Source organism: Mustela putorius, unplaced genomic scaffold (genome assembly GCF_011764305.1).
Source record: "Mustela putorius furo isolate JIRA1106 unplaced genomic scaffold, ASM1176430v1.1 tig00000577_pilon_pilon_pilon, whole genome shotgun sequence".
Lineage (NCBI taxonomy): Eukaryota > Metazoa > Chordata > Mammalia > Carnivora > Mustelidae > Mustela > Mustela putorius.
The window spans coordinates 6,669,930-6,683,569 of record NW_025421421.1 but is presented as its reverse complement, the minus strand read 5'-3'; the positions used below and the strand labels follow the sequence as shown (position 1 = coordinate 6,683,569).

Here is a 13,640-nt window from a genome sequence, read left to right as displayed (position 1 = left end):
TCTGGAGCCCAGCTGAGTCGGCGGAGGACTTAGTCCAGAGCCACGCCCTCAGCCTTTCGGACCACAATTCCCAGGGTTCTGAGCAGACCTTCAAGCTGCCTGCAGATCTGCGTGGGCGTTGTCGGTGGCCGTGTGCTGTTCCTGATCCGTCAGTGTGGAGCCCTCAGTCTGCCCTTCCAACTGTTGATGTCGGCCGGTTCAACCCAAGGGGAACTTTGCGTCTTGGCTTTTAGCAAAAAACCGGGACCGAGGAAAGATAAACCAGAACAAAACTGCCTGTGTGGTCTACAGACTCCTAAAATTTTACTGGCCTCCTAAAATTTTACTGGCTATCACTTACCCAGTCTTGAGCCACAGATTCAAATGGGAATGGCCAAGAGGCACTCCTGATTCAGGATTCCCTTCCTTTGGCAGGGGCCCTACTGCCCTGTTTAGGACTAAGTGTGAAATAATCAGGAACCTCTCCTAAGAATACCACAGAATCTGTTGTTAAAGCAACAGTTTCTCAAAAAAAGTCCTAGACTCTCTGGCCAAAGTTGATCTCGATAATAGGGTAGCTGAGCTAGGAGGCTCAGTGCTGTGGCCAACACCACTGCTGTAGCTGGAGAAAATTTTCTGGGGAGGCTGAAATTCAACGACCAGAAATACCTGAGCAAGCTACTTGCCTTTAAAAGGGTGACTCCTGGGGTGCCTGGGTGGCTCAGTGGGTTAAGCCTCGCCTTCGGCTCAGGTCATGATCTGAGGGTCCTGGGATCGAGCCCCACATCCGGCTCTCTGCTCAGCAGGGGGCCTGCTTCCCCAACCCCCTCTGCCTGCCTCTCTGCCTACCTGCGATCTCTCTGTCAAATAAATAAATAAATCTTTAAAAAAAAAAAAAAGAGTGACTCCTTCAATAGGATCTTCAACTTACTTGGTTTAGGTCAAGGGGGGACGGTGGCCCCAAAGGCCACTCTGGACATGAGGAATTATCCTGTTTAAGACAGTTATAACTTATCTCCCTGATGTGTTTCTGTCAAAAACTTTAAAGGCATGTTTATAGCCACTAATCACCAAGCAAATGATCTCCCGAAGACCGGAATGTCGGAAGAGGAATGAAGAGAGAGACTGCTTTCAGAACTGAATCCAAAGTCATGGCTTGTGTCTTGGAATCAAGCACAAAATGTCACGACCCATGAATACCACACGAAGGTTCAACAGAGGCCAAGAGAACCACAGAGCAGTAGTGGAGGGCGGTGCTAAGGGCACATTGGCCCAAGATGAGGTCACTCGTGCCGAGCCCCACATCGGCAAACTAAGACTATCTAACCCCAATTTCAGCCAGGTCCCGGAAATGGGACTTGTCACCAGGGACTCTGGAACCGTCTGATCTGTATTAGTGAGGGAGTCTGTGTGGTGGACCCTACCCTTCATCCAAAGGAAGACCCTGCCTGGAAGAATCCTCTCTTCGTTTTTTGTTTTTGTTTAAGATTTTATTTATTTAGTTGAGAGCCAGAGAGTACAGGCGGACGGAATGGCAACGGGAAAGGAAGAAGCAGGCTCCCCACTGAGTAGGGAACCAATGTGGGGCTCGATCCCAGGCCCCTGGGACCATGACCTGGGCTGTAGGCAGACGTTCAACCATCTGAGCCATCCAAGCACCGCCCCCTCCTTGTTAAGAAACTTCCTTTTCCTGTCCCCATCTGCCTACAAAAGTGCATTTTGTACAGCTCCCTGGAGCTCTTTCTACTCACTAGACGGGATGCTGCCTGATTCATGAATTTTGCATAAAGCTGATTAGGTCTTCAAATGAAAAAAAAAAGTTTGATCTTTATTTATTTTATCCTTTAAAATTTAATTTTGGCCTGTTTAACATTGTGCAGAGAATGTCAGTACTACAGTAAAGGGCTAGAATTCCTACGTAAATATACATATACTGGAGATCAGTGCCCAAGGGTTTGTAGTGAAGAGAGACAAAGTCAACAAAGGTTAGAGATCAGTGCCTTGATGTGGTTAGGAGGACAGTCAAGAAAAAAAAACCTTAGGGAAACCGATGGGAGAAAATCAGCAAGAGGTACCGACATACCAGATCTTACCTTATTTTAATTTCCCCTGGTAAGTCTGTATGTCTGATTAAAATAAAAACAAATCTGAGGATCTCTGCTGGAAAGTTCTCTGAAGGTATCTTAATACTTCAGTTCAGTTCTTAATGCGGTGGCAATTTGGCATGAAGCAAGTTTCCATTCTGTGTCGCCCCACAGAAGAGGGTCACACCTTACACACTATGCACTAAAAATACCACCTTCGAGAATAATGCTGTTACAGTGCTTCCTTCAGCTGCGTCCCCTTCTAGCCAGGCACTGGCGCGCTGCACCAATTCGGAGGGAACCGCAGACGTTGTCTGGTCCAGCATCCAATTTCTTTTTCCAGATCACCCTGGAAAAAGACAGTGGTGTCCCTGTACTCTGTGAGCTGTCTCTCCAAGTGTTTGCCTGACCTCATTATCCAGAACACTCTATAAATGTAGCTTTCCACCCAGCACCGAGTCTGTGAAAGGGCGGGAGGCTCCCTTGCAAGTAACAAAGCCAAACAGAAGGATCTGTCTGGCCAGACTTGGAAAATACAGCTGCCAGGTTGCTACTGGTTTAAAGAGAGTGCCTGAGCGACGTGCTGGCCCCCAGCCTTGGCTCCTGAAACCCCGACGTGAACACTCTTATACAAGAAGCGAAAACTGAGAGGAAAGCCTGCGCCTGGGCAGGCGGGCGGGCCTGCCCATGAGCTGTTCCTCAGGGAGGGATTTGTGCCATGAGCTCCAAGCCAGGAGGCACCGATCTGCCCCCCACTGCCAGCTGGTGGGCCTGTCCCTCCAGGTTCCTCCTTCCCACAGGGTACCCCCGTGGGAAGAACACCAGATAACTTGGGCTTAAATTCCTGGTCTTCCACTTACTGGCCTTGGGAATCTCACTCAATTTCTCTATCCGTGGTGTTCTCATCTGTAAAATGGGGACATGACAGCTACGGCATGGAGGCTGTTACAGAGTTGAAATAAGAGAACATATCTAAGGACAGTGCAGTGTTGGGCTCGCGGTAGGTTCTCAACAAATGTTGGATTTCTTTCTGGAAGGGGAGGCAAACCGTGAAAACACCCCATGTCCAAGATACTCAGAAAGCTGGAGGATCACTTCTTAGAAGATTTTAAAATGGACTAACTATGTAGAGCCCGTGTATGACAAGGCGATTTGTTAGATTTGGAAAGAACTAGGTTTTAATGAAGCCATTCATTTCACAGGGTAGAAGCAGAGGCTGAGGGAGCGAGTATATCTGACGTGCTCAGGTTTCAAAATACAGTTTTGAAAAGCTGTGCTCTCACCTGGTGTGTAAGGTTTGTACAGCACAGCGGTTCACTCACACCAACGACAACCACGTTATGTACTCACATTAGATTCACTCACTCACACAGATGGAAACTACAACGGAATTTAACCTGTATCCATCATGTTTACTGCCCAAGCACTTCTCTAACAAAACGTCATTTTGGAACAGCATTAGCGGCTTTAAAGTGGAGGGCTAACCAGATCTAGAAAACCTTTTTGCCGATTCATTTGGCACAAAAGGTTTCACCAAAACACAATGAAAATCTACTTGTAAAACAGGTTTTCCAGCAAACAGAGCTTGTAAGTGACTTTGGTGATGGCACAGAGGAAGGTCTGGGCTTCTTGATAAGTTTACTTTCTCCTGCCCTGACGTCTTGTTAGACAATTCCTCCCAAGGACACACACAAGTAAACAAACAAACTAGGACTGTCATTTAACACCTGCTGATCCATGGTGGGCAGAACATATGACTCTGGAAAGTGCTGCAGGAAGGGGTCCTCAAACAGTATGTGACCTATGAAACTCGAAGCAGACAGAACGGTCTGGTGGCTTTCCCTTTGCTCCGTGGTATTATCGGGTTGTCAAAGTCCCTGTTTATCAACGATCATTTCAAACCATTGTATCTCGGAAAGAAGGAACAAATCCACCCCGAAGGAAAACAAACCTCATGGGGTCAAATATCACTTGGGGGTATAAGAAGAAATGGAAAGCATAATTAGCAATATGAAATTATCAGAGCAACATTATATTTGGTGACACTGGCTTCTAATAGGATGCTTCCACATTTCATAGGCTTAAAAGTCCACCCCACCTTCAGAACCAGCTGTTTTATATTTTGTTTTGTTCCATATTGAACAGCAATCAAGCTGTTCTCAAGGTTTCTCAATGTGGCCCAAAGAAACTTGAATTACTCATCCCCAGCCCTCCCAGCAAAGCTCAAGTTTCAAACTAGAATTGTTAGGCTAAAATCTCCTCTAAATCCAAATTACAACATTAACCCGATTACTGATCTCAGGTTTCAAATGCTAAAGACAGAGCTCTCACTTCTTGTTACTAGTTTGTGCCACGATTGAGTTAAGCTTCCGATTGTTACCCAGTGGAGGCCGAGAGTCTTGGCCACTGTGAGTTTATAGGTCTGTTGTCTTGGTCTGCTTTGCGATGATACTTCCTCACAAACTTTTGATCATGACGAACAGTTCCTGAGTGATATGTCCTCTGGGCTTTCTATATTAAGGCTTGAAGGGGAGGAAAAAGGGAAGTGACTTCCCAGCACCTCTCCAGAGGAATATAATTTCCTGTATCAATCTCTGAGTGTGTAAGATGCATTTTAGAAACATCTCCATTTCATCCTCATGTGGTGTCCTTTGAGAAGATGGAAAGCAGAAAGAGAGAGGAGTGTTCTTGGTTCTCCTTCCCAGAGAAGCTTCTAGCTCTTGGAACATTTATTTCAATTTGATCCATTCATAAACATGTATTGTTCAGTACCTATGAGTGCTGGGTGGAGGGTGAGCTCCCCAAGGACGATATTCTCAAACTCCTCAAAGAAATAAGTTTAGGTGGGAATAAAAAGCCATAAAACAAAAGAGAGTTTGAAACAAGAATGTGCTAGAATTAGAATCAACTAGAAATATTAAAATGAAAGACACAGCTATGGGAAGAAAATACCCAATACAGGAGCTTCCTGGTGGGTCTTCACTGCTACAGAGGGAATGAATGAACCCCAAGGTCAAAGTATATCTACCAGAATGCAGCCTGAGGAGATAAAGAGAGGGAAAATCTTAAGGAAAAGTTTAAGAAGAACATGACAACACATCCAGATGCTTTGATATATATATTTAGTAAGAGTATCAGAAGCAGAGTCGAAGGAATAGTGAAGAGGGTGTCGAAAACATACATACTAGCAAGAACATCCCAAAACTGAAGGGAAAAAATGAGTCCTCCATTGGAATATTTCCATGAAGCGTACAGCAGAACCTCTAAAGAACACACTCATGAACATATCATGTAAAATTCCAGTATATCAGAAATAAGGTGAACACTCTAAAAACTACCAGGGGAAGAAGACATAATATCTAGAAGAAATGAGAATGAGATTATCAGCAACACTGAAGGCAGGACTCAATGTGTAAAAGTAATTTGGGACCCAGAATTCTCTTTCTACCCAAATTATCATCCAAGAGTAAAGGCAAAATAAAAACATTTTCAGACCTACAAATACTTAAAAAGTTTACTATCAAAAGATTGTCTCTGAAAGAACTAAATTAGGGTGTACTTCAGCAAGAAAAAAAAGTGAATCTTAAGAAAGATTGCAGAAAGCTACCATGAGCAAATAAATTATTAAAAATTGTTGATGCGTGGGGCACCTGGGTGGCTCAGTGGGTTAGGCCTCTGCTTTCGGCTCAGGTCATGATCTCAGGGTCCTGAGATCAAGCCCCGCATCGGGCTCTCTGCTCAGTGGCGCGCCTGCTTCCCTTTCCCGCTCTGCCTCTCTGCCTACTTGAGCTCTTTGTCAAATAAATAAATAAAATATTTTAAAAAATCGTTGATGCGAATAAAAATAAATAATATATTTTTAAAATTATGTGTTTAAAAACAAGCTGGAGCCAAAATTTTAGGGAGTAGTAACATGAAAGTTGAGAGAAGTGTGGAGAAAAGTAAAAGAAGCTAAGTGTCTTATCTTTTTTTGTTTGGAGATAAAGATACTAGTTAAATTTAAACTTTCAACAAAGTCTGCATAACGTGCTGTGTAACACATGACTCCAAACCTTAGCAACTTAAAAGTTAAGAAAAAATCTTTTATTTTCTCCTAACTTTCTGTACGTCATGAATGCCTTTGGCCCAGGCTACAGTCAAGGTGTCTGGTGGAGCTTCTCACCTGCGGTATGTTCTAACCTCACTCAGGCTTGATGATGAGCCACAGGGTCTTGTTGGTTGTTGGCCACAGATATTGCCATGTGGGCCTCTCCATGGGGCTGCATGCAACATGGAGCTGACATTCCCCAGAGTGAGAAATCCGAGAGAGAGACTAAGAGAGGGAAAGTGTCCAAGACTGAAGTCGCAGTCTTTCTATAACTGAATCTTGCTGTGACATCCCATTATTTCTGCCACGTTCTTCTTAGAGGTAAGTCATGAGGTCGGGTGCACACTCAAAGGGAAGACATGAAAAGCAGCACATTGGGCTGTACTCCAACAAGCCTATTTATTACTGAAGAGTGAGTGAGTAAACAAGTGACTCTTAAGGGCCACCTAACAGGCCAGGCAAACATAAACATGTCTGGATCCCAGGGATGGGCATAGTGCAGAGGCCCCTGCTAATAGGCTGATTAGTAGATTAAATAAGAAAACATGTGTAACACTCGACCTTTGTGTCTGTGCTGTTATTCTTCCGTGTACCTGGAGCACTAATCTTGTATCCTCTCATTAAATCTAAAAACTTAGTCTTTCAACTTCTTCCTTTTCTACGAAGACTTTTTTTTTTTTTAAGACTTTATTTGTTTATTTAACACAGAGAGAGATCACAAGTAGGCAGAGAGGCAGGTGGGGGGGAAAGCAGGCTCCCCACTGAGCAGAGAGTCTGATGCAGGGCTCAATCCCAGGACCCTGGGATCATGACCTGAGCTGAAGGCAGAGGCCTAAACCACTGAGCCACCCAGGTGCCCTGATTTTTTTTTTAAGATTTTATTTTTAAGTAATCTCACCACTTGGTATGGGGCTCAAACTCAACCCCAAGATCAACAATCACATGCTCTACCAACTGAGCCAGACAGACACCCCTTCCATGAAGCCTTTTATGAATCCTTTGACCGTAAGTAAATATTTCCTTGCATAAACCTGTAATATTTTGCTTGTGTCATTTTCATGGTACTAATTATTTTCTGCCTTGTTGTCAATTTTTGCACATCTGTTCCTCATTCATAATCTGAATTCTATACAGAACGCTGCCAAGCCCATTGATGCTCAATGCCTTCATTTAAATTAGGAGCCAAATCCTACAGGTAACAAAGCAAAGTATGCAGGACTCCACCCTTTTCCGTTCTTTAGGGAATCTGGGAAAATGTACCAAAAGAAAGACAGCAAACAGACTGCCCCCCCAACCCTCACATCCCTCTGAAAGTAATAAGCAGAACATACAGGGATACCAAGATATGAAAATACATGTAGGTGCTTTAAAGGTAAGGACTAAAGTTCCCACCTGATAAGGTGAGCGACGTCAATGACCAACAGAGAAGGGAGATGTTCAAGGGAGCTGTCCTGTAGCAGATAGGTTGCAGACTTCTAGGTCACATGGAGAGCTAAGAGGGTGCCAGAAAGACTCAGGGCTAGATGTTGATGTAGCACAATAATGATATTCAAAGCTACCCCTTACTGAGTTCCTACTGTGTGCCAGGTACACTGAATGCTTTCTATTTTTTTTTTTTTTTTAAGATTTAAAAAAATTTATTTATTTGACAGACAGAGATCACAAGTAGGCCGAGAGGCAGGCGGGGGTGGGGGTGGGGATCAGGCTCCCTGCTGAGCAGAGAGCCTGATGTGGGGCTCAATCCCAGGACCCTGAGATCATGACCTAAGCAGAAGGCAGAAGCTTTAACCCACTGAGCCACCCAGGCGCTCCTAAACGCTTTCTTTATATTATCTCACTGAATGGTTGAAGAAACTGAAGTTCACACAGACCAGATACCTCCTCCCAGGTCCGCAGCTACTGGGTGACTGATCTGAGATTCTAGCACAGGTATGTATGACTCTTGAAATATGGGCTCTACACTTCTATCCTTCATTTCCAGCAAACCAGATAAGATGAAGTGGAGAGGGCTTCAAATGCTCTTAGAAGTCTGTGGCTCTGGGGAAGGTGATAGTTGTTCCATGGAGGTGTGCGTTTACTCTTCCTCCCACTGCTTGTTTCCATTTTATGCCCATGATCTCTTCCTTGCATTTTTCTTCATTCCCTATTATGGCTTCCTCCTTCCATTAAAAATTAGAGATGCTGCAGCCCCATGTTGGGTGTAGAGGTCACTTTAAAAAAAGAAAATCTAAAAAAAAAAAAAAAAAAGAAGAACTGGGGGTTCCTGGGTGGCTCAGTGGGTTAAGCCTCTGCCTTCAGCTCGGGTCATGATCTCAGGATCCTGGGATCGAGCCCCGAGTCGGGCTCTCTGCTCAGCAGGGAGTCTGCTTCCCACCCTCTTTCTGCCTGCCTCTCTGCCTACTTGTGATCTCTCTCTGTCAAATAAATAAATAAAATCTTAAAAAAAAAATAACTGAAGATATTGCTTAAAAAACAGACTACATTATCAAGAGAGTGAAAAGACACCCATGGAATATATGTAGGTCATATATCTGATAAGGATTTAATATCTAGAATATATAAAGAGCTCTTAGAACTCAACAATCCAATTAAAAAATGGACAAACATTTTTCCCAAGAAGACAAACAAATTATCCAAAGCATATGAAAAGATGCCCCATCATCCATCATTAGTGAAATGCTCATTGAAGCCAAAATGAGAAAACATTTCACAACAACTGGAATATAATCCAAACATGGAAAATAACAAGTGTCAGCGAGGAGGTGGAGAGATGGAAGCCCTTGTACATTGCTGGTGGGAATGTGAAATTAGTGCAGCTATTGAGGAAAAGAGTTAGGTTGTTCCTCAAAGAGTTAAACATAGAATTGCCATACGACCTATCAAATCCACTCCTAGGTATATACCCCAAAGAATTGAAAACAGGGCCTCAAACACTCATATGCCAATGTTCACAGCAGTCCTATTCATAACAGTCAAGATTTCAAAGCAACCCAAGTGTCCAATGACAGATAAATGGGTAAACACAAAATGTAGTATACACATGCAACGTGATGCTATTAAGCATAAAAAGGAAGAAAGTCCTCACATATGCTCTAACATGAATGGACCTTGACAACATAAAGCGAGGTGAAACAAACAAGACATAAAACGGAAAATATTGCATGATATCACTTACCTGGAATATCTAGAAGAGACACATTCATAGAGGCAGAAGGTAGGTTCGGGGTGACCAGGTGCTGTGGAGAAAAGGAGAGAAGGAATTATCACTTAGTGGTATAGAGCTTCTGCAGGAGTCGATAAAAAATTCTGGAACAGTTAATGGTGGTGGGTGCACACATCATGAATGTGATTCATGTCACCGTAGTGCACAATCACAGATGGCTACAATGGCAAATCTTACATTTTATATGTATTATACCTCAAAAAAATTAGCTTACAAAAACCCCAGAAACCATATTCTTTTATAAAAAAGACTGGATTCATAGTCTACTTCTATTAAAACAGACCTAAGTTTATCAGAGAAGACAGCCTGGTATCCTTGTTTAAGTCTCCGGAGGACAGAAGAGGGCTGCTCCCTTCCTTCCTGTGATGTCAGGTCCTTTGACCTCTCCCATTTCCTTGAGGATGCAAGGGACAAGAGGGCTCCTGGCCTTCTACCAATGACTCGACCATGCCAGATGTGCATTCTGACCCATGACCTTCTCCATTCCATGAGTGCCACCCATGTTAGAACACGAAGCTGGAAGCTGATTGGAAGCCTCTTGCTCATCTGTAGAAAAGGCTTCAAGATGTAAGATGAGCCTAACAGTTGGATGACACTGGCCCAGAAGACTAACCATTTGACCTGAAATCTTCATTTGTCTGATTAGTTGATCATGGTTATGAATGGGGTCCCCTAAATATTCAGGTGATTTGAATCCTGAGGACTCTAAATTAATATGGTCCAATATTCTAAAACAAGCTTTCCAGAAAAAACATTAGCACAGATCCAGGCTGGTGACGTGCTTGAGGCCTCATGTTTGGAGAGAGAGGCTCATAACTGTGTTGGCTGCTGAGCAGCCGCCTCTCCACACCTCCACAGAGTAAGATTACACAGAAGTTCCATTCATTTCTCATCACGACATAACTCAGGAGTCTCCGAGAACAAACTTGCTTTAATTGCTCTGTACCACATGAGTGTGAAATCACATGTCCTCTCTTGTCTTTCACAGGAATGAGACGAAATTCTCTGACATTTGACTTTGAGGGTACAACATCGAAGCAGAAGCGAAACATAGGCCACGCCCTTTACACACTGGCTCATAATCAGTTTGACCCCCGACAACAGCTTGAGGACAATTAAGTAGCCATAAGATAAATGAGCCTCAGAGAGCCTATGTTCCAGGTCTAACTCCATGAGATTTCCAAGCACAGAACTTACAAATCTGTTTTATTTAGACAGGAGAACATTTTCAGGGACATTTTTTCCTGTTGCACTTTGGCATCCAGGATTTTCTCCTGGTCATCTGAACACTAGAAAACACCCCCTATGTGAACTGCTCTTTCTCTGGTTATAGAGAACCTAGAGGCTGTGGAACATTCCACCGTCACACCTGTCTCCCTCTGGTGGGATGCTGGTCTCTCCTCTCCTATCAGATTTCTGGCCCTTTGGGCCGGAGGCTATGTCTTGGTGATGTTTTAGTCCTAGTGCTTGGCTCAGGAAATGTGTGACCAGTGAATGAACTGGGCCACATGTGTTTCCCCAAATATGCCCCCAACATTTCCACTTCCTCATTCAGCTTTTCCTTTAGCGCCTCTCTCAACCCCTCACTGTCCTCCTCACTCAGTCTACATCTGTCTACCCTTTCTTCAAGGCCCATTGCTACCCTCACATCTTTCAGAAAGGTTTTCTTAACTGTCCCACTGCATGGTGACTCCCCTCTGCTTTGCTGTTTATCACCTTTTGTCTCTTGCTTCATTGAGGGCTGTCACCAAGCTGCAGGGCACCTTGGTGCAGGTTAGAGAAAGGCGTCCTTCTGGACAGAAGCACGGGGGCGCATGGCATTGGGGACAGAGAACAGACTGTCTCAGCCCCTACTCAGCTGTTCACTCTGTGCCCTTGTGCAGTGAACCACGTGCCCGGCAGGCGGAGGACGCTCTATCCTGAACCAGACCACGCCTGGGGCGGGCTGCATCAAACCCTCCACCTTTTAAATCTTTGCTTTGTTCTGAAGCGCTTTTTATATTCCCAGGACTTTTGTCTCCCACATCCTCCACTCCCTGTGATAAACACTGTTGTAGTTGTTGAATGTTAGCATATTAATTTGCTGAGTCTTGCTAGTTACAAGGCTTCTGATGAAATAGGACAGGGAAATGAAACACTGACATTATCTGACACAAAATTACTGACGTTATCTGACACAAACTTACTGGGAACAAGTATACCTCACTGCCTTTTACAACAACTTTATGGAGACATAATTTGCATAGCATAAAATTCTCACCCTTTTATTTTTAATTTTTTAAAAGACTAAAAGGCACCCTAAAATTCACCCTTTGAAAGTATACAACTCAGTGTTGTTTTAATTTTTTTTAGCATATTCATAGTTATGGAATAATTACCACCATATAGCCTCAGAATAAAAGTTGTATTTAAAAGAAGAAACTCCATATCCATTAATACCCACTCTCCTCTCTTCTCTCCTTCCAGCCTCGGGAAACCACTAATCTTTCTGGATCTTTCTCTACAGATTTGTCTCTTCTGGACACTTCATTCACAGGCAGTCACATGACAGGTGACCTTTTGCGACTGGATCCTTTGACTTAGCATGAGTTCAAGGTCAATACGTACTGTGCCACATTTAAGTGCTTCATTTCTTTGAAGTCTGAATAATAGTTCATTGTATGAATCGACCACATTTTATTTGTCTATTCACCAGTTGAGAGATACTTGGGTTGTTTCCATTTTTTGACTATTATGAATAATGAACAGTCAAGTACAAGTTTTGGTGGACACGTGTTTCTAATTTTCTTGGGCATGCACCTCAGAGTGGAATTGCTGGGTCACGCGGTAACTCCATGCTTGACTTCTTGAGCAACTTCCAGACCTTTTTCCAAACTGGCCGCCCCATTTTACAGTCCCATCAGCAATGAGGGTTTCAATCTCTGCATGCCCTCACCTATAACTGCCACTGTCTTGTCTTTTCAATGATAGCCTTATTAGTGAAGTGGTATTCATTGTGGTTTGACCTGTAGCTCCCTAATGATGAATGCTGTTGGTTTTCATAAACAATGAGAACGAAGACAGGGAAGGGAGGCCATGGGGCCTGGGAAACATCTAGAATGAGGATCGAAAATGCAGCCGAGACTCCCCTGTCCTCCTCTCACTTGCTGGGCTAAGCTCTGCGTGGGCAGAGCTTCCTTCCGTCTTGTTGGGACCACCCGCTGCTGCCTGGGCTGCCTCAGATCCTGCCCCTCCCCCACACAGAGGGCCCAAGCTTGTCCTCAGGGAGCTCTGATTCAACTGCCTTGGGTCAGGCACTCAGGATCCGATGAGTAAACCATGAACAGGAAATCCAGATGAGAGAAGAATACAGCAGCTCTCAATGGAGCCGCACTGCTGGGACGGGGAAGAGGGAGTCTAATTCCCAAGAACAGGGAGGCGTTCCCAGTGGAGAGAGGAAGTACTAATAAAAAGTAGTGAGTGTCCACATCACAATTGACTTTGAAGAGCAAACGGGATTAGATCTTTGATCTCTAAAAGCTATATAATGGCCTCTGGTCAAAAGCCTTAGGGTTTTTTAACTGACTTGGACTATTGCCAAATACAACGGAATGCATAGTTATGATCTTGATAATGCCTGTTAGTGATATTCTTGGTATTGGCTGTCTATTTCAACAATAATACCCTGGGGCCAATTAAAACTATAAATGATAGAGTCATTAATTCTCACTAAGTTTACTGAAAAGAATTCTGAGGAAAGACAACACTCGAGAGTCATAATCTGGCAGTTTATAGGTCTGACCTCACCTGGTTAACAGTTATTGCTTGCTTTACACAGTGTTGTTGTTGTTGTCCCATTTTTAATTATCAATTCATTTCCCATATTAAAAAAATCTGCGAATTTCACATGGAAGTCTGGATTTCTAGCTTCTCTTGCAAAATCACAGTTTGGTGGCACTGGGCCCGAACCCCACAGAGAGATGGTGAGGAGCAGATGGCAGGAGGGATCGCCACCTCAATCCGAGTGCTCCTGTCCAGCTCTCAGGTATTCCCATTCCGCCCCTGCTCTTCTGCAGGTCTGAACCCCCACTGGAATTGCTGCCATCACTAGGTATTCATTATCTCTGAGGGAGACAGGAGGCACATGAGGGATTCACTTGACAGTTGAATGAGACAAAAATCTCTTCTATAGGTACTTAAGGTTTGGGATCATGCTACTTTCCAGCTCTTATATAACACGTAGGGAGACAACAGAGACAGCATCAATTCCCTCTGAGGATCCAAGAGT

The 13,640-nt window shown here is 43.9% G+C and overlaps 1 protein-coding gene across 1 annotated transcript in view; it reads right to left on the bottom strand.

Moving 5' to 3' along the window:
* The window catches only part of PAPSS2 (3'-phosphoadenosine 5'-phosphosulfate synthase 2), a 117,150-nt gene extending 107,759 nt beyond the window's left edge, over positions 1–9,391 (bottom strand). The window contains exon 1 of the mRNA XM_013062244.2: positions 9,326–9,391. The gene's annotated coding sequence lies outside the window, so the exon portion shown is untranslated. The remainder of the gene's footprint in view (positions 1–9,325) is intronic.
* Between the last annotated feature and the right edge of the window lie 4,249 nt (positions 9,392–13,640).